Source organism: Myotis myotis, unplaced genomic scaffold, assembly GCF_014108235.1.
Source record: "Myotis myotis isolate mMyoMyo1 unplaced genomic scaffold, mMyoMyo1.p scaffold_m19_p_11, whole genome shotgun sequence".
Classification (NCBI taxonomy): Eukaryota; Metazoa; Chordata; class Mammalia; order Chiroptera; family Vespertilionidae; genus Myotis; species Myotis myotis.
In genome coordinates, this window is record NW_023416315.1 from 60,642,305 (window position 1) to 60,668,955 (window position 26,651).

Genomic DNA, 26,651 nt, shown 5'->3' on the forward strand with positions numbered 1-26,651 from the left:
ACTACCAACACACACGCACACTCATATTATCCAAGCAAACAGATACCTTCCAAAATAGAATATGGCCAAGCACTAAAGCAAAAATAGCAAACTCTGTTTTAGGTATTTCTTATAAATTGCATATGTTTTAGACCCAAACTTACAAATTCTGTCTTTAAATGGGTAAGTTTAATCAATGCCCATTATTGTGATTGCTGGTGTGTTTTGCTTCATTTCTGTCATCTTGCTTTGTGTTTGACAATTGTTTGGAGAGAAACTCCTGGATGGGTCATTCATGCTTCTCCATGCCTTTCCAGGAGTGCGGAGAATGCGAGGCTCTGACTGCTCATCGCCTGGGTCATTTCTCAGGGTTGTGTTTGCATCAAGAAATCCCTGGAGCACAGATCCTTCTCGCTGCCCCAAGGCAGTGTTCCTCAGCTGAGGCCAACTCACTGCACAGGCAACCTACATCTAAGCCCCTCTGAGTCACCCTCGTGGAACTTAGGGGCAAAGAGGAAACGAAACACAGGTGGTGCTCACGGGGATGCTGTGCATATTGAAGGCTTTGTTTCTGACCTAAGAGTCTTGTGTCTTCTGACAACACCCATGAAACAGTAGCAGGCTAACCTAATCCTATCTAATAATAGAGAAACATGGTAATTAACCGTAACTTCGCTACCCTTCCCATTGGCTGATCAGCAAGATATGCAAATTAACTGCCAACCAAGATGGCGGCCAGCAGCCAGGCAGCTGAAGCAAACAGGAGGCTTGCTTGCTCCAGTGAAGGAGGAAGCCAAGGTTCTCCGCCTGCCGCTGCCAGCCTCTGAGCTTGCACTCTAAGAAACAATGTTGCAATTATAGAAGCTAAACAATCCCCAGAAACCTGCTTTCAGCCGTCAGAGCTGGAGTGAGCAGGACCACAACAGTGTTATAATTATAGAACCCAAACAAACCCTAGATTCCTGCTTTCAGCAGCCGAGGTCTCAGAGTTGGAGCCAAGCCTCAGAGCTAAAGCTGGCTCTCAGCTCCAGTGACAGCCATAGAAGGTAAATAAATTCCAGAATAAAAAAGAAAAAGAAAAAAAGGAGAGGTTGGCAGCTTCAGTCACCTGCCAGCCTGAAAACGGCCCTCAGCCCCTCACCCAGACTGGCCAGGCACCCCAGTGGGGACCCCACCCTGAAGGGTGTGTGACCAGCTGCAAACAGCCATCACCCCTTCATACAGGCTGGCCAGGCACCCCAAGTGGGGACCCCCACCCTGATCCAGGACACCCTTTAGGGCAAACCAGCCAGCCCCCACCCATGCACCAGGCCTCTATCCTATATAGTAAGAGGGTAATATGAAAACTGACCCTAACAGCAGAAGGACTGGGAATGACTGGTCACTATGACACACACTGACCACCAGGGGGCAGACGCTCAATGCAGGAGCTGCCCTCTGGTGGTCAGGGTGCTCTCACATAGGAGGAGCTCTGCTCAGCCACAAGCCAGGCTGATGGCTGCCATTACAGCGGTGGTGGTGGAAGCCTCTCCTGCCTCCTCAGCAGCTCAAAGGATGTCCGACTGCAGTTTAGGCCTGCTCCCTGCTGGCAAGTGGACATCCCCCGAGGGCTGCCGGGCTGCCAGAGGGATGTCTGATTGCCATCTTAGGCCCATTCCCCCAGGGAGTGGGCCTAAGCCAGCAGGTAGTCATCCCCTGAGGGGTCCCAGGCTGCGAGAGGGCACAGGCCAGGCTGAGGGACTCCCCCCCCCCCCCCCCGAGTGCACAAATTTTTGTATACCGGGCTTCTAGTAGCTTATAAATAGGATAGTTCAAATCTCAAACGCTTCACAGGCCTGGTAATAATCACTGTGGTTATTTTCTCCTCATTTCCTCATGCCATGCCTCTTAGTGGAGTGACCCTGCTTTCTTTATTTCCTTTTTAGCCTCTATTGCTTTGAAAGTTGTGCATTGTATTTCTCCCCTTTTAATGGTTACCCCTAAATAACTACTTTAAAAAAAAAACTTAAGTGTAACAATGTTGAATATCAATCAATATCTCATCCCCCTTCAGAACAGTAAGTTACTTCCCCGCCTCCACCCCATCCCCATCTTCCATATGACTTATTGCTACCGAACGTTTTAATTTTGCCTTATTTTCAATCTACCGTTTTTATTGTTGTTACAGTCACTACTTGTTGTTCTTTATCTCACCATTACTTCTGGCTTTCTGCTCCTTCCATCTGGTTTAGTTTCTATCTCAGAGTTATATCCTTTAGTTGTTCTTTCAACTAGGGTCTGTGAGTAATAAATTCTCTTAGACTTTGTATTAAAAATTCCTTTACCGTCATTTTTGAATGATGCTTTACTTAGGATTTGAATTTTAGGGTGCTAGTTATTATCCTATAGCAAGTTAAAAACATATTTCCTGGTGTTATCTATTTTTGTTGGTAATATGTCTGCTTTTAGGTGAATTATCATAGCTATTATAATCCGACTTTTATCTCTGGGAACTTTTTAAGATTTTTCTCTTGATTTTTTATTTTCTGTGATGTAGCTACAAAGTGTCTAGATGTGCATTTGTTTTTATTTATTATTCATTCTGAAATTCTTCAGTTTAGCAATTTAAATGTTTCTTTAATTCTCAGTCAATATCTTTTCAAATATTATCTCTCTCACATATTCCCTGTTCTCTCCTTCTGGTACTTGATAATATGTATTTTATTACATTTCTGCTAACTCTCTTTCATATTTTCCATTTCAAATTCTGGATAATAGTCTCAAAGTATCTTCCAGGTCATTGATTTTCTCTTTGGCCATGTCTAATGTACTACTTTATCCACCTAATCATTTTTATTGTAATATTATAGTTTATATATCTAGAAGCACTATTTGTCTACTTTTCAAATCTGTTTCTGTATTGCTCTGTCCTGTGCTTATAATTTTATTCCTCCTTTTATATTTTCATTATTTTAAATATATTTAAACTGTAGTCTAAGATTGTTCCATTTCTTCTAGATTCTGAAATGTTAATTACCCTACTCACTGTTTTTCCTAGATATCCTTCATCATAGCTTGTGGCTTTTTGCAGTTTCTAATTTTTCTTGCTATCTTCAGTGGATTTTTTTTCCTTAGGGAATCTCATGTCCTCTGTATATAAATGGTGGTGGCATTTCTCTATATAAGACTCTATGTTTGCTTCTGCTAGCACGCCATTTGTTTTACCAGCTTTAGGCCAGTATTTATATTAGTTTCTAGGCATTACTTATGTGGTGCAAATTTGTGCAAGTTGTGCAGGCTTAAGTTTTCAGTTTCTGGTATGTGACTCCCTTTTACCCAAGGCTTAAGTGGACCACAAACTTTCTTGAAATTTTCCCAAACAGCTCTGCTGAGTTTTTCTAATTCTCTCAGAAGCTCCTAACTTTATGCCAGAAGCCTCTATCCATGCCTCTCAACTTATCTAGATTTGAGGCTTTAAGTTTTGTTTTTGGTGGATGTTAGCTCCATTCTGAGGCTATTATCAATAAGCCAAGAAATAACAACTATTGGAAAGGATGTGAAGAAAAAAACAATCCTCATGCACTGCTAGTGGGAATGTAAAATGGTATAGCCACTTAGGAAAACAGTATGAACATTCCTCAAAAAGTTAAGAATAGAGCTACCACCTGATCCAGCAATCCCTCTTCTGGGCATCTACCTGAAAAATTTGAAAGCATTTATTCGTAAGGATATACATGCTCACATTTATTGCAGCATGATACAAGGCAACCAAGCCATGAAAACAAGCCAAGTGTCCTTGGATGGATGATTGGATAAAGAAGACGTGGTACATATATGCAAAGGAATACTTATCAGCCATTAAAAAAAGATGAAATACTGCTGTTTCCAACAACATGGATGGATCTCAAGAGTGTCATACTAAGCAAAATAAGTCAGAAGAAAAAGGACAAGAACCATACAATTTCATTCATGTGTGAGATATTAAACAAAAAGCAATAAACAAACGAACTCATAGACCCGAATAACAGAAGGGTGCTTACCAGAGGGGAAAGAGGTTGGGGGGAGGCTGAAGCTGGTAAAGGGGGTCAAATTTATGGTGACAGAGGGAGACTAGACTTTGGGTGGTGAGCACACATGCAATATACAGGTGTTGTAGTATGAAATCATACACTTGAAACTTGTTAACCAATGTCACCCCAATATGTTTCATTAAGCAGAAAACATTCTGAATCCCTAAGGCCTATGTCTGCTTCTTAATCCCCCTTGGACTAGCATGGTCTCGGCTCCCTCCAAGACTCTGGCTTTGAGTTCCTGCCTCATTGTGGACACTGGGAGGCTCTCTCTCTTTCTTTGTAGCTCTGTGCATATTTAGATTTATTTATTATCGTGTATGCAGATTTATGTATGTATGAATGGAAGGAACACCTTTCCATATCCACTCTGTCTGCCACACTGACTGGAAGTCTTCAGTGAGACTGTAACTAACTAAGCAGGGACCACGTCTCATCCTTCTGTGTATGACTACAGGCCTCGACTGTGGAGCCTGCCCCAGAATCACACGCTAATCAGGGCTCAAAAAGGGTTTGTAACAATCTCAGGCTCTAACAATAGGGGCTTTGTTAACTGGGCCAGGATACAACAATCTAATGGAGTGTGGTACAGCCACTTTAAAAGATACGGGAAATTTATAAGCAATAAAAAAATGTTGTTAACAACATTTCCAGTGTAAAAGACAGGTTGGAAAATAGTGTGCACTGTCCTGTTGTATAGAAAACAAACTGGAAGGAAACATACCAGAATGTTAGCACCATTCGATCCCTAGACAATTTTCATTTTCTCCTTTTGGCTTGTATTTCTCATAGTGAGCATTAATTTCTTGTGTAATAAGTATGACAAATATGAATTTAAGATAAACCCCAAATGCCAAATAAGTAGGAAATCCGAGATGCTCTCTCCAGTTTCTCCCTCCCCAGGACCTTTGTCTCAAAGGAGAGTCCATTTGACATCCACACCCAGGTGGGGAGGTGGCTGATGTCTGAGCAGCTCACCATGGCTCCATGTCTCCCTGCCACAGGAGGGTGTGCATGAGCTTTGGGCCTCCACAGTCTGGCAGCTGCCCACTGGTCCTTAGTCATGATGCCTCTTGGGCCCAGGTTCCCAAGGTTGTGGCCCTCAAGGGAGGAGGAGCCCAGGGTCCTCCATGCCTAAAGTCCCTGGTCAGCCTGCTCCCTGGGGGCACAAGTGCTGTGCCGGGCTGCTGGGTCTGGCTGGGCTTCTGACAGCAGCCCATGCTATGCACACGCCTGCCCTCCCCCACCACCCAGGCTCAAGTTCATTCTGGACCCTTATTGCTTTTCCCTTCCACCAAGCCTTCATGGGAAGCTCTCTATTCCAGTGGTTCTCAACCTTCCTAATGCCGCAACCCTTAATACAGTTCCTCATGTTGTGGTGACCCCCAACCATAAAATTATTTTCGTTGCTACTTTATAAGTGTAATTTTGCTACTGTTATGAATCGTAATGTAAATATCTGATAGGCAGGATGTATTTTCATTCTTACAAATTGAACATAATTAAAGCATAGTGATTAATCACAAAAACAATATGTAATTATGTATGTGTTTTCCGATGGTCTTAGGCGACCCCTGTGAAAGGGTCGTTTGACCCCCCAAAGGTCGCGACCCACAGGTTGAGAACCGCTGATCTATTCTATCCTTAACAGGACTCCCTGACTCTGAATTACAGGAGCAAAGATTGAGGGTCTGTCCTCCCTACCCAGAAGGCCCCTGTGCACCTTTGGAAAACTAAGTCAACGCCTCCAGTGACAGCCTTTCCAATTCCAGTAGAGGCATCTTTGCTTGGGTCAAAGGAGGTGTTTTCAACCCTGGCTGCAGAAAGATGGCTTCCTACCACCCATCACACAATTGCCCATTAGAAGGCACCCCTATTTAGATAAAGAAGGACAGCATGGTTCACACATGTAATAAGTCCTTAAAATAAGAAAAGACTATAACGTGGCTAACCAGGATAAGGATTTGCACCGTGGCGCTGGGGTTCTGCCACCTCGTATCTCACCCCACCCAGCCTTCAGCATCACCCTCCTGCTCAGTGGAGGCTAATGAGCTACGTGGAAATTGGTAGTTTAGATTCTCCCTGTGGCGACCAGCTTTCTTTCTTAGCTCCAGTTTTGCCTGTTTTTCTCCCCAAAGCATCCTCCAAGCAGAGATCAATTAGAAGCAGAGATGAGGACCACGGGAAGGACTGGGGAAAGAGGTGCATGGGAGGCCCTGCAGGAGGAATCATTTTGTTGGAGGAATCATTTTTTACCTTATTTCACTACACTCTCCTCCCGCTCCTAATTCCTGCCTCTGGAAGTCAGGGAGACACTGAGCAGGTGGCCCTGGCTGGTGCCTGGGCTGGTGGCAGGTGGGGCGGGAAGATGCTTGTCAGCATATGGGCCAAGGGAACACATGGCCCCGAGCTCCCGGGACAGGAGGGGAACAGGCAGGAGCAGATGAACTGCTAAGCAACAGGGTTGGTAATTTCAGCCCGGGAACTTTCCAGCGATAAGAAATCAGGGAAGGCAGCCAGCAGGGCAGCATGGGAAGGGAGGCTGAGGGACTCAATCGCCCATCTCTGCACAGAGACATCTCTTTATTTTCTTTTAAAGGTAAAACGCTACTCTTTGTAGGGATCATTTGCTTTTCCCAACTTGGAGAGCTGGAAACAATGGAAAACCATCGACACACGTGTTCACCCTCCCTAGAAGATGTTTGCAGAGTTCCTCACACTCACATTTACATGATTTCTGAGGTACGGGAAGCACAACGGCTGAACTTAAACAGGGATCCACATACAGGGAATGGGAGCGGTTCAGTCTTAAAAATAGCACAGAAGGAAGTGCACCAGGGTGCTAACAGTGCTGCCTCCGGGTGATGGGACTAGGGGTGATCTATTTTTCCTGTTTCAATGATTTATATGTGCTGTTTTACAATTTTAAAAGCTATTTAAAAACATAGACAAAGGCAACACCAATTAATAAGAGAGAAATGCCTGTGGCCTGGTGTTTCCAGAATCTACCTCGTGGAAGAATCTGGGGTTAATCTTTACGTCTGTTATTGGATTTGACCATCACAAGCATTCTGCCATATTGACTATATCCTTTGTACAGATGGAAAAACTGAGATTTGGGGAAGTTAATTCGCTTGTCCAAATGTCGGCGGTAGCCAAGAACGGCACCAGATATTAGACCAGCGTGGGGTCAGAGAGGACCTGGGTTCAGCAACCTTGTTACTTGAGCTCTGGCTAGGAAAGAATTCAGAGCCAAGACTCAAACTTTATTTGAGAAAGTTTATTTAGGAAGTCACAGAGGTAGAAGAAATGAGCCATAGGGGGAAAAAATGGGCTTAGAAAACAAGTTACAGAGGCAAAAGACGGGCCCTTGGAGCTTAGGAGGAAGAAGGGTAAAGGTAATGTGTCTGGAGGAAGAGGTAGGGGACAGGGAAGGCACTGGCATGCTCCCTAGAGGGAGAGTGCACTGGGCCCTCAGTCCTATGGGCTTTTCAGGGTGGAGCTTTTAGGAGAGGTCCCAGGGGAGGATCACAAGAGAATATTCATCAGCTTTCCAGGTGTGTCCTTTCAGGGTTGTGGTCTCTGCTGATTGGTCAGTGCCTGGCAGGGCGTCATGTTGGTCCTGAGGTCAGCTGCGAGGTTGCTTGTCTGGTTTTGCGGTTTTTTCTGATCCTGGAGCTGAAACACAGCTGAGGCCTAGATGTATTTGATGCAGCTCAGAACCTTGTTGTCCTGGGTACTTAATGCTTAAGGGCTACTCTCTGGTTCCCTTGTTTGTACCCCCTCTAAGGGGGTCTAACCCGCATGACTAGCAACATGCCTGGGGAGGAAAGGTCAGGGGAGGTTCTGAAACTCGTGATCAGCGATAGCAAGGGCCAGGGAGGAGGGGAGAAGGGGTCTAAACCCATCCTCGGCAAACTGTGGCTCTCTAGCCACATGGGGCTCTTTGACCCCTTGAGTGTGGCTCTTCCTAAGCCTTAGGAGTACCCTAATTAATAACAATGTACCTACCTATATAGTTTAAGTTTAAAAAATTTGGCTCTCAAAAGAAATTTCAATCGTTGTACTGTTGATATTTGGCTCTGTTGACTAATGAGTTTGCCAACCACTGGTCTAAACCACATGATTAGCGATAAGCTAAGGGAGGAAAGGTTATCCTGGAGCGAGGTCCTTGTTTTCCCAGTGTTGACGGTGGCTATCCACCCAGGACTCTGTCCCGGTGACCTTCAGTACCTGGCCTAGCGTCCTTGCTCTGCTCCTGTCTGTCTCATTGTCTACCACACAAAGTCACACCAATTGCAACTAGCAAAGTGACCTTTCACCCCAGGCCTGTCTGTCTGTGTGTGGGAGTGGTAAGTAGTGTCCACATAGGTCTTATTGCTGGTGCTTCCTCATGGACAGCGAACTTCCCGCTGAAAAGGCCGTGGGGAGGGGAACGTGCCTGGTGTGTCTGAGGAAGAGCCAGCTGGACGGAGGGGTCAGGAGTGGACGGTGGAGAGAGACGGCAGAGGCAGCGGGCTGGATCCTACAGGGACTTAGGGACCTTGGGAAGAGTTTTGGCAAAACTCCTAGCTTATGCTCCTGCTGATATGCTTCTCTTAAGTTCACACTCTGAAGAGAGGGAGCCCAGTTGGCTGAGCCCAGCCCGACAGGCTTCCTTAAGTCAAGTCCTTTTTCCCTCAGTCAGGGGTTGGAGTGGGGCTCTGGCTGGTTGGGCATTGTGGGGCATCCCTTGAGGGGAAACTTTGAGTGGGACCTGGATCATTAACGGGATCTAGGTAGTCAATCAGAGGCAGAATCACGTCAACAGGAGAAAGTATGCCCTTCTGTTCTCGGTGCTGTTGTTTCTTTTCTTTTCTTTTTAAAATATATTTTATTGATTTTTTTACAGAGAGGAAGGGAGAGGGACAGAGAGTTAGAAACATCGATGAGAAAGAAACATCAATCAGCTGCCTCCTGCACACTCCCCACTGGGGATGTGCCCGCAACCAAGGTACATGCCCTTGACCGGAATCGAACCTGGGACCCTTCAGTCTGCAGGCGGACGCTCTATCCACTGAGCCAAACCAGTCAGGGCGGTGCTGTTGTTTCTTGTCATGACTTGGTAGGAGGGCTATTGGAAAGGGGCAGTTAGTCCTCTGGACATTATTTGTGGGCAGTTTGATCCTAGGGAGGGATGAGAATGGGCAGGGAGAAAGTATCTGCATTTGTTTTCTACCTGAAATTTCGATAAGGATGAAAACACACCTGGATGAATGTGAAAGATTCAGAGTCTAGACTGGCTAAACCTCTCCTGCCGAAAAAAAAAAAAAAATTTTTTTCTACTTCTTACTACCTGGTCTCTAGAAAACCTTGTCTCTGAGTTTCCTCATGTAGCACACAGTTATTTTCTAAGCATCACGGAAAAGCTTTTGGGAACCCTGGGACTGAGTTCTCACCCTAATTTTCTAAGCTGGGAGATGGCATAGACTCCTGAGTCTCATACCACACCATCTGACCCTCAGGAGCCTCTGCTTTCTGAAATCAAGAGACAATCTCCCAGCACAGAACAGGCGCTTGGGAAGGTCAGGCACCCGGGCAAGTCATCCCTGCCACCGCTAGGTGCAGGCCTGGATAGGGGATCCCCATCCAGGCACAATACTAGCCTGAGGCCCCACAGAGATGAGAGATAGAGATAGATAGAGATAGAGATAGAGATAGAGATAGAGATAGAGATAGAGATAGAGATAGAGATAGAGATAGAGATAGAGATAGAGATAGAGATAGAGAGAGATAGAGGAGATAGAGATGATAGATAGATAGATAGATAGATAGATAGATAGATAGATAGATAGATAGAAGAGTGAATTGGCAGAAAGACTATTACCTTGTTTGTTCTCCTGGCTCCCCAGAGCCCCACCCCCACACCACCCCAGCCAGGCTGTCCTTGACTCCCTCCAGCAGTCCGTAAATCCATCACTTGCCATTCTGGTCTTTACTGGAGCTTAATTTCCTACTTTCAGAAAGTTTCGCTTTCTGTGATAAGTTTACATCTCCTTTTGTGGAGAGAGAAGAATTCAAATCTCAGAAACAGTTTCTCATTCCTCTTTTTTATTTTATTTTGTTGTTGTTGTTGTTAATCCTTACCCAAGGATATTTTTTTGACTGGACTCACACTCCAAATTCTGTTTCTTCTGTCGTGGGCAGCACCTAAAGTCTGCTCAGTTCTTCAGCCTTTCTCCTCTGCTTTTTGCTGGGCTCCTTGGAGTCGCCCCATACATGTCCAATTCAGAGGTCCTCTGAGGATTCAATCAAAGTTTCTCTATAGATTTGGGGCCGCATCTTCTCTAGCCCCCTCCTTTCTGAGATTCCCACCCTCGCTTTCTAGTAGCTCTGACTGCACTAAACTCTGTCTCCTGACTCTGCCAGCTAGTAGCTCCCAGCTTTCTGTTGAGTTCCATCGGACCCAGGTGGAGTGCTTGGAAGTGCCCCCAGGGCAAAAACATGAATGGGAATCTCATCCAAGTTCAGTTCCTTGCTTTCAAGGGTCAACTTCCCTCTAGACATGCCTGCCTTTGGTCACTCTCAAGTGTCATCAAATTGCTGTGTTTTATACTTTGTACAGAATTTATAATAATCTATGGGAAGATCTGTCTACTATAAGCTACTTTATCATTACAGGGAAGTGGAAACACTACATAAACTGCTTTATAATTTGCTTATTCTACACTGTGCTTTTTAAAGTCTATATTATTCTATTATATTGACCACTCTATGAAACAAAACTTATGTAACAGCCATTGGTAGACATTTCAGATGTTTCCAACTTTTCATGTCATAAAAGCAGTGTCCTGCAGAGCCAGGAGTTCCCATCACAGAGGTTACACAAGATAATTAATTTCATTTGCAGGAAGAAATACATATTAGTACTTCTTTTTGTTTCAACTTAACTGACCCTTCAATGTATCTATTCCATATGTTTAATAATGTGTAGAATATATTATTATGATACTACAAGTAAATAATTTTAAAAAGATGTATAGATATATTGGGGTGTGTGCTCAATTTTACTTAATTCATTTTTTATAGGTTGAGTATATGATTTTAAAAGTTTAGAAGGTACCATTATGAATAATGCTTTAAAGAATGCATATATATATACATAAATACATAACACATTCATTCATATACATAAATCAATATATAAATGTAAACATTTTATGTAAAATGGGATCTCTTACCCTTTGAGACAGCATTACCCTTTAATATCTGGAAAATATTATGTTAAGTGAAATGAGCCAGTCAGAGAAAGACAAGTATCACATGATCACACTCATATGTGGAATCTTATGAACAAAATAAACTGATGAACAAAATAGACCCAGAGACACAGAAGCATGGAACACACTGATAAATCTCAGAGGGAAGGTGGGGGTGGGTTGGTGGGGAAAGATTAACTAAAGAACTTACATGCATATATATATGCATAACCCATGACACAGACAATAATGAGGGGAAGGTCTTGGTGGGGGGTGGTTTGGTGCCGGGTGGAAGGGGTCAATGGTGAAAAAAGGGAACATCTGTAATACTTTAAACACTAAAGGTGCATTTTTTTAAAAAGAAAGAAAAAAATGATTAGACACAATACTGATTATTTACATGAGATGATTACCCAGAAATAGAATTGCCGCATCAAATGATAGGCCCATGTTTTTTAAGTTTTGTGACTCATTTTCTAAGCACTGTACAAAGGTCCGCTGGAGGACTGTATCAGTTCACCCTCAGAGTAGCAGAATCTGAGGACACAGTACTTTCCCTGTAGCCTGCTGACACTGGAGATAGTTAGTGGAATGTTTTTCTCCGTCTATAAAAAAGTTTTAGGGATGAATAACAATCCTTTGGTTTAATGAGAATATCTTCCTTTACTCATAGAGTTGAACATTTTTTATGAATTTACTATATTGAATCTCTTTTTAAAGTGCCTGTTTATTTCTTTTGCTTTTTTCATTAAGATGATTCATCTTTTATTTAAATATTAATTTTAAGATATCTTTTTATAGTATGTTTATCCTTGGTTTGATATGAATGTTATGAAAATGTTTTTCAGTTTATTATTTTCCTCTTTATTTGCTGATGATATTTTCTCACACACAATACATTTATGTCATCACATTCATTAGTCATTTTCTTTATGGTTTCTGCCTTTGGAATTAGCCTTAGAAAGTCATTCAACACCCTAAGATTATATAATCATACCATTATTCCCTACTAGGACATTTACCTTACATTGAAATCTTTAATCCATATGGAATTTATTGTGATAAATTATACCAGGTAAAAATCTTATACACTAAAGTTTTATACATATATTTAGGACTGTTTTGGGGTTTTCATTGAAATCCACCAATCTGTTGAACTATGTCATAATTACAGTCCCCTAATTTTTATGGTTGAATAATGCATTTGACATGGGCATTGCATTTCAAGAACATTGACAACCCAGAAAGCACTTAAAAGTGCTCTCATATAATAAATATTTCAAAAACTAAAAACTAAGAATGTTTAACTTTAAGAAGAGAGGATTCAATTCCTGCCAAAAAAAGGAATTCTTTTTTAAACAGTTAAGGCTCTGTTACATGGACTGGAATAGAGCTGGTGACTCTAGAGCCGGGGTGGGGAACAGCCGGCCTGCGGGCCGTATAAAGCCCGTGAAATCATTTGGTCTGGCCCTGCCAAGGCATCAGGGGTGAGTTAATTAAATGTTTGACCAAATATAGCAGGCTAGTGTTTAAGTTGATAATTTTGTATGGTCAACGAATGATGTTATAAATATCCAAATGGCCCTGGGCAGAAAGAAGGCTCCCCACCCCTGCTCTAGAGGATAAAGCTAGAACTAATGGGTAGAAATTACTAGAGAAAATTTTGGCTCAACGGTGGACTTTTCCTAACAACCATGTTGTTCAGCAAAGCAGGCTGTCTCAAGGGAGGGTGGGGGTCAGAGGATTTGGCTGCTCTTCACTGAACAAGTTAAAAAATAACATGTGCAGGATGAAATGGAAGGGACATTTACAACAAATAAGGGCTGGTTTAAGGAAAGACATTCAAACTCTACAATTCTGGCATCTACGATCTTATTATCCTGAAAAACCAATGCCATAACTCCACTGCTCTCAAGCCTCACCCACTGAGGAGTTGACACAGTGATCCCTAAGGCAATACACCTGAGGCACTGGCTTTTGAAAGCTTTTTCTTTATCTGTGAGGAGGTGGGAGCAGGGCTGGGACTGGGTGGCAGGATATAAAGCAAAGAGAGATATGACAGGTCCCGTACAGCCCTATGTTTTGTTTAGGCAGACTCAAGGTGCCCTGGGGTACTAAGGGGTATTTCCCCGGACAACAAGAACAAAGATAGTCCCAGAGTCCCCGGGTCTTGTTCTCATCCTGCTACTGCAGACACCAGAGCTCTGCGCACAGGTGTGCTCTGGCCCCTCTCCACCTCCATTGGGGTGTGGGGAAGAGAACTTTCTTTTAATACCTCAGTAAAATATTCTGAGGTCCCAGAACTGTCCTATTTAAATACAGGGATTTTATCTATTATTTATCCCCCGGCTCTGGGAGAGGAGTGACTCAGTCTCTGAGCAGAGAGGCAGAGCTTTGAAGCAGCCCTCTGGGGACTGGCTTCCTTCGAAAGTCAGCAGCAGCCCAGACAGGAGAGCAGAGGCCGCGTCCCTCTGGGCCCCACAGGTCCCCGTGCAGCAGATCTGTCTCATGGCTGAAGACACCAGCTCAGCAAGTGGCCGGTCCCCAAGCACTCTGTCCGTGGTGGCTTTATTAAAGACACAGAGCCCATCAGCTCTCTAGCCTTCCAGGGTAAAGATAAACACTGGGGGAGCTCAAGACATGAGGCAGAAGTGGGCCAGACAAGATGCCACAGGCTGCTAAAATGAATATAATTAAGCACTAAACTATAAAGAAAGCCTATGGGCCTTGTAAACATAATGTCCAGTAAAAAAAAAAAAAAAAAAAAAAAAAAGCCAGACAGAAGAATTTTGTATTAATCCATTTTGATAACATTTTAAAACAAGCCCAATTTTGGTGTTGAAGTCAAGATAATGATTATCCTTCAGGGAGGGGGGCCGGTAAGCATCCGGAAGGTGCCATACAGGGCTTCTGGGGTGATGGTTAGGGTCTGTGTCTAAATCTAAATGCTGGTTACTCAGGTGCATCCAATTTGTGAAAATTCAGAGTTGTGCATTTAATGCAAATACTGCAAATACTCTTCTGTACTTGCTCTACTTCAATCAAAATTTCAAAAGGAAAGGAAGGTGGCCACTGGCACTTCTTAGCCCTGCTCCCAGGTTCCCCCAGGTTTCTGCCATGTGCATGGGAAGTAAGCTGCTCTCACCGCGTTTCCAGTGAAGGAGGCAGAAGCACTGAGCGATGACGGGGAGACTGGAATCACATGGCTGCCAAGTCTGATCCAGACGCAAAGCCTGGGCTCAATTTGTCACTAAATGTTTATAATGCAGAGAGCGAAGTTATGTCCCCGAAGTCCACGAAGAAGGGAACGGGGTTCAGGCCCTCTGCAGGCTACACAGTTGGAATCCATGATGCCAGGAGACCTTCCAGGTCAGGGGGGAGCCCACGTGCTCCCCAGGCTGGCAGGTCTCAGGGCCTGACCCCTTGGGCAGCACTGGAAATCCATCTGGGGCTCTCTGTCCTCTGCCCTCCAGCTGGAGCCACCACAGTGCTGCCCAGACTCCGCCCAAGGCCCGCGCAGGGGAGGGAGGGATGGAGGGAGGGAGGAACGCCGGAGGTGCAGGTGGCCTGTCCCAATTCAGACACTTAATCGGATCAGTTAAGCAGAAACATGGCCTCAGACCAAATTAAATTAGGGTTTCTTCATGCCCTAGTGGAAAGTTCCTTGCCCCAGGCATCAAGGAACTGTTCCAGTTACTGGCTCTACCATTAAGTATCTGGTCTAACCTCTCTGGGCTTCCTTCGTCACCTGTAAAATGAGAAATTTGAAAGAGATTTTCTCCCCAGCTCTTTCAGCCCAGAAGTATGACCTAAAATACTGGGGTTCAAATTTCTGCCTGGGAAAGGACACCACCCCAGATCTGAGCACAGGACAGAGTAGGGGGTTTGTCTTCATTCAAAATGTGGCTGCTGTGCCATTTCTTTGAGCCTCGGTTTCCTCTTCTGTAACTAGGGAAGAGGAGCCTGTCACCAAGATTAGGTGAACTAATGAGTGGTTCTCGAATGTGACCTTCCTCAGAACCACATGAGGTTTATTAAAACGCATATTGCAGGCCCTGCTGTGGGTCTGTTTTACTTAGGAGGCCTGGACTAGAGGCCAAGAGCTTGCATTTCCATCCCACCCCCAGGTGGGGTGCTGCTGCTGCTGGTTCCAGAACCACGTTGGCGGAGCCCTGAGTTAATGTATGTGAAAGCTCGTAGTAGGATATGAACCTAAGATGTTCTGACTCCACCTAAACGGGAAATGATTCCTCGGTGCTGAAACGGCCATAACGATGATTCATGTCCTCATGCGACAAGCAGTTGGGATGTAAACCGAATGTCCCCAGGCTCCCCCAGCCTGTGGGTTCTGTTGGGGTGGTATTAACACGGATAACCAAACTGACCGTCTTATAGCTCCCAGCCTGCAGACCTGGACCAGATACTCGGGGACTCTCCACATGGCACTGCTGGGCCTCATGCTACAAGGTTTTCTCCTTGTTGATTTCCTCCTCCTCATACCTCAGAGAACTGGGTAACTACGAGCTGTCCCTTGTCACAGCTTTTGCTGATGGTACATTCTGGAAGACTTGCCCTCCTGGCCAGGGACCATCTCCCTGTGGGGTCCCCTGAGGGTACCAAACACGCTGCATTCCCTGCTGCCCTCACAGGAAAGCAAGAGTGACCCTCCCTTCAACTCTGCTGCCCTTTGTCCCCTGAGCCCTGGCGGGGCCCTGCGTGACTGTGATGAGGACAAACACTGCATTTGGCAGATGCTTGATACGTGCTAGCTGGTATCATTATTCCTAGGAACTCGGGATCATGTGGACAGCTCGGCGTCCACCATTTCTAAGTGTAATGTCTGAGCCAGAGCTGCAGCTGAGAGCCACTCAGCACGGCTGTATTCCAGAGTCAATAAAAACGGGGCTTCAGTTCACGGAAGTCCCACCAGGTCAGTGAGGCAGAGGGGAAAGCTACCATCTGTTTCCTCTGAGAGACCCGTCAGGGGAGACTCAAGCGATGCTGCCTGGCCAGCCAGCCAGCCGCCTCTCACTGCTGGAAGCGATGGGAACACGCACGCACAGATGCCAGGAATTCCTGGACGTGAAAACCATGCTCCTCTCAAAGGACACGGACAGGAGATCAACAGGAAGAAACGCAGATGGCCTATTAAATTTAAAATTAATTTGGCCGAATTAGCAATTCGTTTGTAAATAAAAAGAATGCCATTTTCTCCACCTCGCAATGTGGCAGTGGATGGTAAAATGAGAATTCTCAGTGTTTCTCTACGAGTGCTGGGAACGCTCACTCTCAAGCTCGCTGCTGGGAAGCCAAGGCCATGTAACCTTTCCGGGCTGAGCAGGAAGAGAAGGTGGGAGGGGTGGGAGGAGGGTGCGGAACAGGTGTCCCCCACGCTTCTGGGTCAGCTCCGCCTGGCTGCTGCCTGCTCCCGCCCCCAGACAAGTCTCCTAACCCCATAAAAACGTGTGTTCGCTTTAACCTCGCTGTCTAGAAATTTATCCTGGAAAATAACGATGGCATGCGCAAAACATACAGTTCTAAAGACGTTCTTCACAGCTCTGTTAGTAATATTTAAAAGCCGGAAATCATCTAAGTGCCAGCAATGGTCGCTTTAGCTCTGGGGGCAGAGCGGCACGGGGGCTGGCGGATGCAGGACCAAGTTTGAACCCCTGGAGTGGGGTTCAAACTCCAGCTCCTCTGCTCACTCCCTGAGGCCTTGGGCAAAAGGCTGCCTCCAAACCTGTCTTGTTTATGAAAGGTGGGTAGGAGTAGTACTTACCTTATAGGTCTGTGGTGAGGAATATATTAGATGGTGTGTGCAAAGCATAGCCCATAGGAAGCATTTTATAAATATTTGCTGTTATTAAATAAATTGTGCTATAACCATATGATGAAATTCATTGCAAACATAAAAAAGGCACTGTAGGAAACTTCTACTGGTGCTGGGAAATGTTTATGGAGATTGTGAAGTGCAAGAAGAGGTTATGTTACTGTCTCATAATCTGTTTTTGCTAAAAATGTTTTGTTTCAGAGGGAAAAAGAGGGAAATAATTTACATCAAAATGCTAACCATAGTTATTCCTAAGTGTTGCAATGGCAAAAGAGGTTTGATTTCTTATCTGGGCTTTGCTATACTTGCCAACTTTTCCTCAACAGGGAGGTAGAAGGAGGTGTCATTGAGCTCGCTGGCTACTCACTTTCCTGTGGTACACAGATGGAACAATAACTCTCTGTAAAGACCCTAATGGGGGTGGAGAATGTTGTCCTACAGAATTCCCAGCCAAGTGCCCCTGCCCATGCCCTTCAGGGGAGGAAAGAGCCTACGAAACCCTTAACCCAGAGGACGGCAGGGTCCTCGCCTGTGGGCCTGTCCTGAGGGGCCTCCCCTGAGTCTGTGGGTACCAAGGACTACCCTCCCCCCAGGTCCACACACAGCACAAATGTGAATGCAGGCAGAGGGAAGGAGAGCAGGGGAGGAGGAGAGGGACAGTGTGGGGGGCGGACGGGGGCTTCCTTCAGTTTCCACCATCCCACCCCCTTCACCGGGACCCTCCACCTTGGCTGTTGCTGCTGTATCTTACCTAGCTTTCTCAGAAGCCACCGTTTCCCTCTGTGAAGCTCTCATGTGTTTTCTGGACCTTTGGGTCTCCCGGGCCAGCAAAGACCCCAGAATGTGCCCAAAGCCCACGTGGCCATGTAAACAGGTCCCAGCAGGAGTGGCCACTTCCCGGCCATGCCCCCTCCAGGTCAGGGTTAGGGAGAGGGAAGAAAAAAGGGCCAGAAGAGAAATGGTGGGTGTAAGGTCTGGGCCTGGGAAAATAGGGTCTTTCCTGATCCCACCAGCTGAGTTGGACAAAACAACCCAGAACTGCCGAGCCACATCCTGCTGGACAATAGCTGCCATCCTGGGACCCACCAGAGCATCCTGTTGTGCTGCTGGCCAATAAGTAACCACCGGAGACTTCTCAAGATGGCCAGGGTGCAGCTGCACCAACTTCCTGCTCATCAATCACCCACCACAAGCTACCTCAGATAAACCTGATTGGTCCAACAGCAGCATAAAAAATCTCTGCCAGGCATAGGCGGGTGTGACTCCCCCGGCCTGCACCTCCAGACCGCGGGACCTCACCTGAGAGCTTCCAATAAACGCGATATTTCGCTCTTACCCTGCTTGTCTTGGTCAATTTATTGGCTTTGGTCAGATTAAATCTCACATCTCAGATTAAACCTTACATTAAACCTAACAGTGGGCACATCCTTTCTGTTGGACAAAGAAAGGAGAAGGTGGGTCTGGGCCCCTTGAAATGAAGTCAACTGGCCTCCACTCCTCCCCCCAAATCCACCTCCCATCCCCCAAGTAAACAATGTTTTCCAAGAGCACACAGAGGTGAGCCCGCGTGGATAAGGAAGCACAGGGAAGTGGGCTTTGGGTTTTGTGTTGAGGCTGGAAGCAGTGGGTAGATGGAGAGGCCTGCCATTCCCACGGGCTCCATCATCATCCTGAGCATTTCTGTTGCATGGCTCCTCCCACAGAGGTTCCCCCCGCCCCCCCCCCCCCCCCCCCCCCCGCCCCATCACCCTCAGAGGGTATCTGTGGAGCCGCAGTGGCGCTCCGGCTGCTCCAGCAGCTCCAGCTCCCTCCCGGGCATTTGCACACTTGGGGATGGCTTCTGAGGAGGTTTCTCGGATGGCTCGCCCTTGCCTGCGTGTACTTCAGTGACTGTGCTTTCAGAAGGTGCTGAGAGGGTGAGAGAAGCTCTTCTCCCCTGTCTACATGACAAAGATGACTCGGCGACATTTGCTGACCTGCCAGCACCACAGGCCTGCGGGGGTGGGTGAGTGGAGGGACCCAGAGTGGCGTGGAACCCCTGGAAAAGAGATATCTTGGCCGAGAGAGGTTTGAGCCCAAGTCTGAATGGCCGCAGAGCCCTGCTCTGAACTACTAGGTTTTACCATTTTGGAAATAAATGCAGCTTGCAAATTGAGCCGGCTGGCACATCCCAGGGGACCCCAATTGGAATGGCTGCATTAGAGCCGAAGCCTTGACTTTCTCAGCTTTAAGTACAGTGAAAGGCCAAGTGCCCCTTTCTGTAGCATCGCCACTCAGGACCTTCCACTCCACCTGCCCACTCCTTGGTATTTCTGGGTTTCAGGGGGGAAGTGCTAAGGGATGCTGTTGGGGATAAAGGTGGAAAGAGGAAACACATTCTGGGCAGGGTTACATGGGGGCTGGTAACAGCACCTTTCCCCTCCCCCCCCCCCCAGCCCTGCCCCCACTTGCCTTCAGCCCTGGCTGGAACCCAGCCGACATTATCACATCCCACCCTTGACTTACAGACTCTGGCTCTGGATGGGAGCTGTGTCTTTTGTTCCTGAGAGCTTCAGGCATTTGGGAATCCAAACGGTAATGACAGGGCCCTGAATGGCCCTACCTGCACCTCAGGAGTGAGTCATCGCTGTGGTTGACTAATTGAGTTAGGACCTGTCACTCACCAGTTACGCTATAAATACACTGAGAGCTGAAGAAACTTTTCTGATGGGGGAAAGGCTGTGCAAAGGGGACCTGGGGTTTGCAACAAAAGAGGAAAAGAGGGGTTGCAGGCAGAGTGGCAGGGGCCTGTGTGACCCCTAGAGAGGGCCACCCTCAGCACCAGGGCCTCTCTCCTTGCACCAGGGTTTGCAGAAATCAGGCTACTCGGAGGTAACAGTGTGCATGGGCCGATGTAACTCGGGCAAGTGCAGGTGGGGACCTGTTCTGAAGCATGTTTGATTTAAGGTGCTGGGAGATATGACTCGAGCAAAGTCCCCCTCCCTCAGGGACCCCTAACAGAGTCCTTGTTGCCAGGAGAGGAATTTCCCATCATCCTCCCTTCCTCTTGTCAACTGCTGGCACTTCCGAGCTGGAAGGCAGGCTGACAAGGTTAAGGGGTAGATGATCTGATATGCTATCACGCTTCTCAGGACCACGACAGGCTGGCTTGCATGGAGTGGGCCCATGGCTTCCCTCTGCTCCCCTCCCCAAACAACCCACCGACATGCCAGTCAGAGACAAAGATAAGAAGCCGACACTGAGTCCTCCTCCCAGAGCCTAAACCCCGAGTCAGTTATTGACGGGAGCTTCCCAGTGACTATCCGCCTCAGGTGTGGGTCCTCCTTTCCACGTGGTGCTGCCACAGAACCACGTGGGAGCTGCCACGGCAGCATGGGCCGCATTCTGCAGGGGACAGAGGTAGCTCTCACATGGACCCTTCGCATCACGCTGGGCAGCATCACTTACAGTGACAGTGCTGAAAGGGCCATGCCCACCACTGAAAGTGCTGGCTGTGGGACAGACCTGCCATCTGTGAAGGGGACGCTGACACCCTCACACTGAGGGGTCCACAGTCCCACCCCAGGTCATCTAGGCCAAGGCTGCTGAGAGTGCGTATCGGGAATGAGTTGCAAAACCCATGTTACTGGTCCACAGTGAGGCAAGTAGAAATCGAGAGTAAGCATTGTGAAACTTTGACAGCGATCCGGCAAAATAACTTAATGTGCTTCTTCTAATAATTTAAAAAGTGACTGTGTTATATAGTTTTTATTTCATTTTCCCCCCAAAAAAATGCGTTATACATAATAGATCATGTATATAAAGAAAATATCATTCTGTAAGAAATTGTCCAAAAAACCTATTTCTTTATTCCAGACAGTTTGATAAACACGGTTCTGGTTGCGGTCCACAGCTCCAAGAACACAGCATCGAGGCCTCCAGGCTACTGACCACTTGTTCCTCTCCTGGGAATTTTGAGAGAGAGTAAGAGTGAGAGCCGAGAGGGAAAGATAGACAGAGAGAAAGCGATCCTCCCAGCCTGCCTCACCCTGAAACGGGACAGCCGAATTTCCATCAAGTGACACAGGAAACCCAATCCTTCCTGGCACGCTCTCCTGAGATTCCAGCTATGAGCAAGTCAAAGTGAAGGGCACGCACTGTAGCTGTGGCCCCTCGGGGCAGCTTACCCACAAAGCCCAGAGTCAGACACTGCCCCAGCATTGCCTGGAAACACAGGTCCCCCGCAGCCCCTGTCCCCGCGTGGCCCGATGCCCAGCCCCCTCTCAACTCCACCCTTCTCATCCGGAGGCTCTCACCTCTCAAAGGACAAGGTGAGACAAGAACCCAGGCCCTTCATATCGTTCAAATTAAACAAAACATCCTGAGGAATTTTTCAGCTTGGGCAGGGCACCCAGTGATTAACAACAAAAGCATAGTAATCAAACATACTTGAGCTTGAGTTCTGTCCTCTCTGCTTCCTACCCATGTGACTTTGGGCACACCACTTAGTCAATCAAGGCCTCAGTGCCTGCATCTACAAAACGAACACAAGACCTAATATTTACTAAATGTTATACTAGAGGTTAAATATTGGCTTTTTGTTTTATCTGGAAAATCTCAAAGAAATCACCTTCTGAGATAGATGCTTTTAATCCAAATTTTTTCAGGTGAGGAAACTGAGGCTTAGCAAGGTTAAAAACTTGCCAAGTTCACACAGTGAGTAAAAGTCAATCTTCTGCAATCCTCTTCTCAGAGTTACTGTGCTTAATCCTTATGCATTACTACCCTAGCGTCATTACCTAACTCACAGGATGGCTGGGAAGATAAAACAAGATAATGCACCTAACTTGGTGTCGTTCTAAGTGTCAATTGCTATTGCTTTCAGCACTATTTTCTCAGGGCTGTGTGGGGGCCTCGAATGTTCCCTGGCTTCAAGGCTACAACCTCGGGCAGCACAATCTTGGCGAGCTCCAGAAGGAAGCAAGCCAGGGCTTCCTTGGCAGGTGGCCCAGCCTACACATCCTTTAATAGTCCAGGGTCTCCTATAAATATGCCAGCAGCAAATCAAAGGCTCTGAAGCAAATCTCAACAGTTACTCAATTTCAAGCTCTACAGCATTTTCAGTCTTGCACCTTTCACATCAGCTAAAATGTTCCTCCAAGTTCCCGGCTCCTGGATCCCTCTATCTCATCTTTTCAAAAGCCGAGCCCCACTCTGCGGAATACTGCAGGTATCAGCTATTAAGAGAAGGGAACAGGGCCAAGGGGTAGGGAAGAAATTTGGTGAGGTTGCCTGACTCTCCATAAATATTTATACCCACTTGTTGGAGCCAGGACTCTCCCCGGGGCTTCCCATGGAGGAGTGAGTTTTAGTGCAGGATTAGGGCGAAGCTGAATGCCGTCTTCTTTCCCAGCCATGCCCTCGCGAACATCAGACCTAGCTAATGGCACCTGCAGTCCAGGGTCAGCTCTGTGCCAGACAAGGTGTCCTGTTATCTCTAACCCATGCAACACACTGCAGTGTAGGTATTAGCTCTCTCACTTTATAGATAAGGAAACTGAGGCTAGGGAAGGTGAGTAGCTGGCCTAAGGCTGATACAGGCAGTAAGTGGATGAGCCAGGATGCGGCCAGCTGTGTTTAGCATTAGTGTCTGAGCACTTCCTTCAGGAGGCACTGTGTCCTCCTGCCGGCGACCAATTCCAAGCATGTCATAATTTCAAGAGTTTCATCGAAAGGTTGATAAGACTTGGGGACTCAACAGGGTTTAGTCACACATGTAGTCACCTGTTGGGAATGGCTAAAGGCATTTCCCCAAACCTGAATAGGATACATTAAACTGATTGCTGCTGCCAGACAGGTAAAGGGCATCTTTTTTTTTTTTAATATATTTTATTGATTTTTTTACAGAGAGGAGGGGAGAGGGATAGAGAGTTAGAAACATTGATGAGAGAGAAACATCAATCAGCTGCCTCCTGCATACCCCCTACTGGGGATGTGCCCGCAACCAAGGTACATGCCCTTGACAGGAATCGAGCCTGGGACCCTTGAGTCGGCAGGCTGATGTACTATCCACTGAGCCAAACCCGTTAGGGCTAAAGGGCATTTTAATCTACATGTTATTGCCTCCTACTGGCCAAACACCTGAACAGCCGTAGGCTAATTCCCCCATTCTGACAATGGACTTTGTACCAAACCCTGACCCTTTGAAGTGTATATCTCTGCCTCGCCTCGGGACAAATTGTGTTAATAAAAAGCACGGGGTCCTGGGGGTCCTGGGGACGGAGAGAACCTAAGACCTTAGACTTAAGATCTTGGATCTTAGCTCCTTTAGCTAAGTTCCTCTGACCCCCAATGCCTTTCAAAATTATATTTCGTCTCCGGATTCTTTATTAATCTCTGAATTCATATTAAATCTACGCACAGCCCCTTCTCCAGATTCCTGAACCCTTCTGGATGCTGGGACAAGAACCCCAGCATCTTCCCTCTGGGATGGGACCCTGGATCTCCACCAGGACTTGGTTGACTCTCCTTCAATCTCTCTGAGTTCCAGGAAGGGCTTCATTCTACTCCCTGCATCCTGAATGGGCCTCCTGAATTCTAGCCTCCATTCCACCCTGCCGGGAGGAGGCTGTGTACTCTCTTTACTTGTCCCTCTCTGTGTCTCATTTGTTTTATTTCCAAGATGGTGATATGACAGGAAAAGGTCCTATCATTTACAGGGCTGATGCAGGGTGACTGGAGCCCTTGTCTATCAGGTGCTTAACCACCTCCCAATGTATATATAGGAGGGACTCAAGTCAAAGCCCCCATGGAGATACTCGCAACGTATTTTTATATGTTCCAGGCTTATATGTTTCTAGAAACATAGAGCAGGAAAATGTTATACCATTTGTTCCCCAAAGGGCAGTGACATGTATGAGACATAGTCAGTCTAAGTCTGTGAGTAACTGTGTCCTATGTCGATGAGGGCACAGTGCCCACAGTGCCACCTGCATCAGAATGCCATTGGGGGCTTACTTATTAAAGAATCTTGGGCCCCAGCCCGCCCTCTCCATCACAACACAGTCTGCAGTGGAGGCAGGAATCGTCCCAGGCTCCCAGGTGATTCTGGTGATTACAGAAATCACACAGTCTTTGACTCAGAGCCTGGGTTTTTAAATCAAAACCAACTGGATTCAAATCCTAACTTTGGGCAAGTTGCCTAACTTCCCTGAGCTGCAGTTCTCTCCTTTTGTAAGATAAGAATAGTAAGCATACCTGCCCCCAAGTCATGAGGAAGAGACAAAAAGTACTGATTCTGGGATGGCAAAAGAGCTCTATGTTTACCTGCTCCCAAATCCTTCCATCCAAAATTTGAATACAGTGCCTAGACCTGGTAAGTATTCAAGAAGTGGCTTGAATTTGCTTTTGCAAACCAGGAAAATTTGAGAAAACTCACTATAGGCAAATGAGGTCATTACAGGCAAAGGATTGTGATGAAAGGGCCAAACTCTTCCTAATTCTAGGCAATCAAACAACAGATATGGAGTGATCACCTGCTGTGAGTCCAGCTTCTCAGAGTGACCCAAGTTCTCACCTATAGCAACTCAAACTTTTAGTTGAGGAGATGAGGCAAAAACATACAAATTTAAATAAAGTAAGAATTAACTAGAATAACAAGACAACTATTAAAAAATGTTGCATATTCATTTATTCATTCTTACACCTTTTATATGAAATCATTAATTGCCAGGAACTATGCTAGAAACCAAAAATACAAGGTTAAATCATACAGTCTCTCCCTCAAGATATTTAAAGTCTAGAGGAGACAGATGAGCAGATCAATGTTCATGATTGATTCACTTTCTTTTGGCTCTGAGTATTGGAAAAGGCTGTTTCACAGCACTTAAAATGCTTCATCCAGGACCCAGGAGATCAGCTCTCCTGGAAGGTATTCAAGGTCTGGTTTCCTAACTCAGCATTCAGAGCTTCCGTCTAGAGACAATATACTAAGACCATTATCAAAGTAGAAATGGCAGGCAGTTTTGAAACTCTTGTTGACAGGTAGTTGTGAAGTGTGAAAACATGAGTAAATCTGTTCTAAACGGGGTTGACCACAATCCAAGGGAAGGGAAATATAGAGAACCCCCAACCCACCTTTAGTAACCCCAATAGTGAGAGGGGATGGAGGCAAATGAGAGATGAGGGAACCCAATCACACCCACACTTTCTATAAAATTCACAGCTTGTTTCTTTGAGGGGAGAATAGCATCTGTCTGTTTACCACCATGTAGTTGGCACATAGCAGAGTACTTGCACAGTTACTGGTGTCTAAGAAACATTGGTTGAATGAATGAATGAATGAGTGAATGAATTATGTAATTGCCTAGATCTAAGAATGCAAAGTGCCCAGTATGCTGCCAACCATCAGACCAATGGATTGGTAACAGACAGCTCTTTTTAGAGAGTCCAAACTTCTCTGAGCTCTAGAACTGTGTATCCAAATGCCCATTTGTCAACTCCTCTGAAGTGTCTCAAAGTCCCCCCAAACTCAGAAGGGAGGAACTTGTGATCCTTCTTTGAACTTGCTTTCATGTGGTTTATCTCAGTGAATGCCACCACTCCCTGTTTAGTTAGCAACCCAGAATCTAAGGATGTATCACTTCACAGTGCTCTCCTCACTCCTCATCACCAACCCATCCCTCCATGCTCTCCGCTTCCTAAAATCGCCAAAATGCATCCCCTACCGTTATTCTGCTCCAAGAGAGCATCTCCCCCCTGGGCTAATGCACTTGCTTCCTGGACCATTTTTCCATGTCTTTCCTGCCTAGCATCTCTTCACAGTAGTCCTCTGCCCTCTGCCCACAATATCCCTTCTTCCCATCTCCAATGGTTAACTCCTTCTCATCCATCAGATCTCAGACACCTGCCCTTTCCTTCTTGACTAGGGCAAACCTCTACTACGAGCTCTAACATACTTCACTCTCACGACCTTTGTCACACTTGCAAATTTATAGTCCACTGTCCAGAGGCTAGTGGGTGGCTTCCTAAACCAGAGCAGCCAACTATGCTCATGGTCCAGGAATCAAGCAGGATGGTAGAAAGGACACAGGTCCCATAGCATGAATTCAGTTTAAGCAAAAGTCTTTTGTGAAGAGAACGAGACAGAAAACAGTCATTTTGTTCTTTGGAGTCAAGAAAGAAATGAGCCCCTGGACCCTGGTCTGCTTGGCTTATGGGACTCAGAAGTTAAAGTTTAAATGCTCACAGCCCCGGGTCAGTCCCATCAGTGAGCAAAGAGGCTGGCGAGACAAGCTGGGCTGGGCTGGGCTGGGCTGGGCTGGTGCTCCTGGCAATCACACCCTGCCTGCAAGGCAGTTCCAACTATGCTCAGGCCGTGTCTTATTTTTCAAGAGAAGTCTGAAATCCAGTCAGTCTCCTGGTTTTGAAACTCTGGCAACCGATTCCGAAATTGTAAAAACAACGAGAGAGCCAAACAAAACGTATCTGTGTTTCAGTTTCTGCGGGCAGACTCGCTGCCCAGCTCCCTGTTAGAGCATCCCCAGCCTCCACAGCCTCTTTGAATTCCTCGCCTAC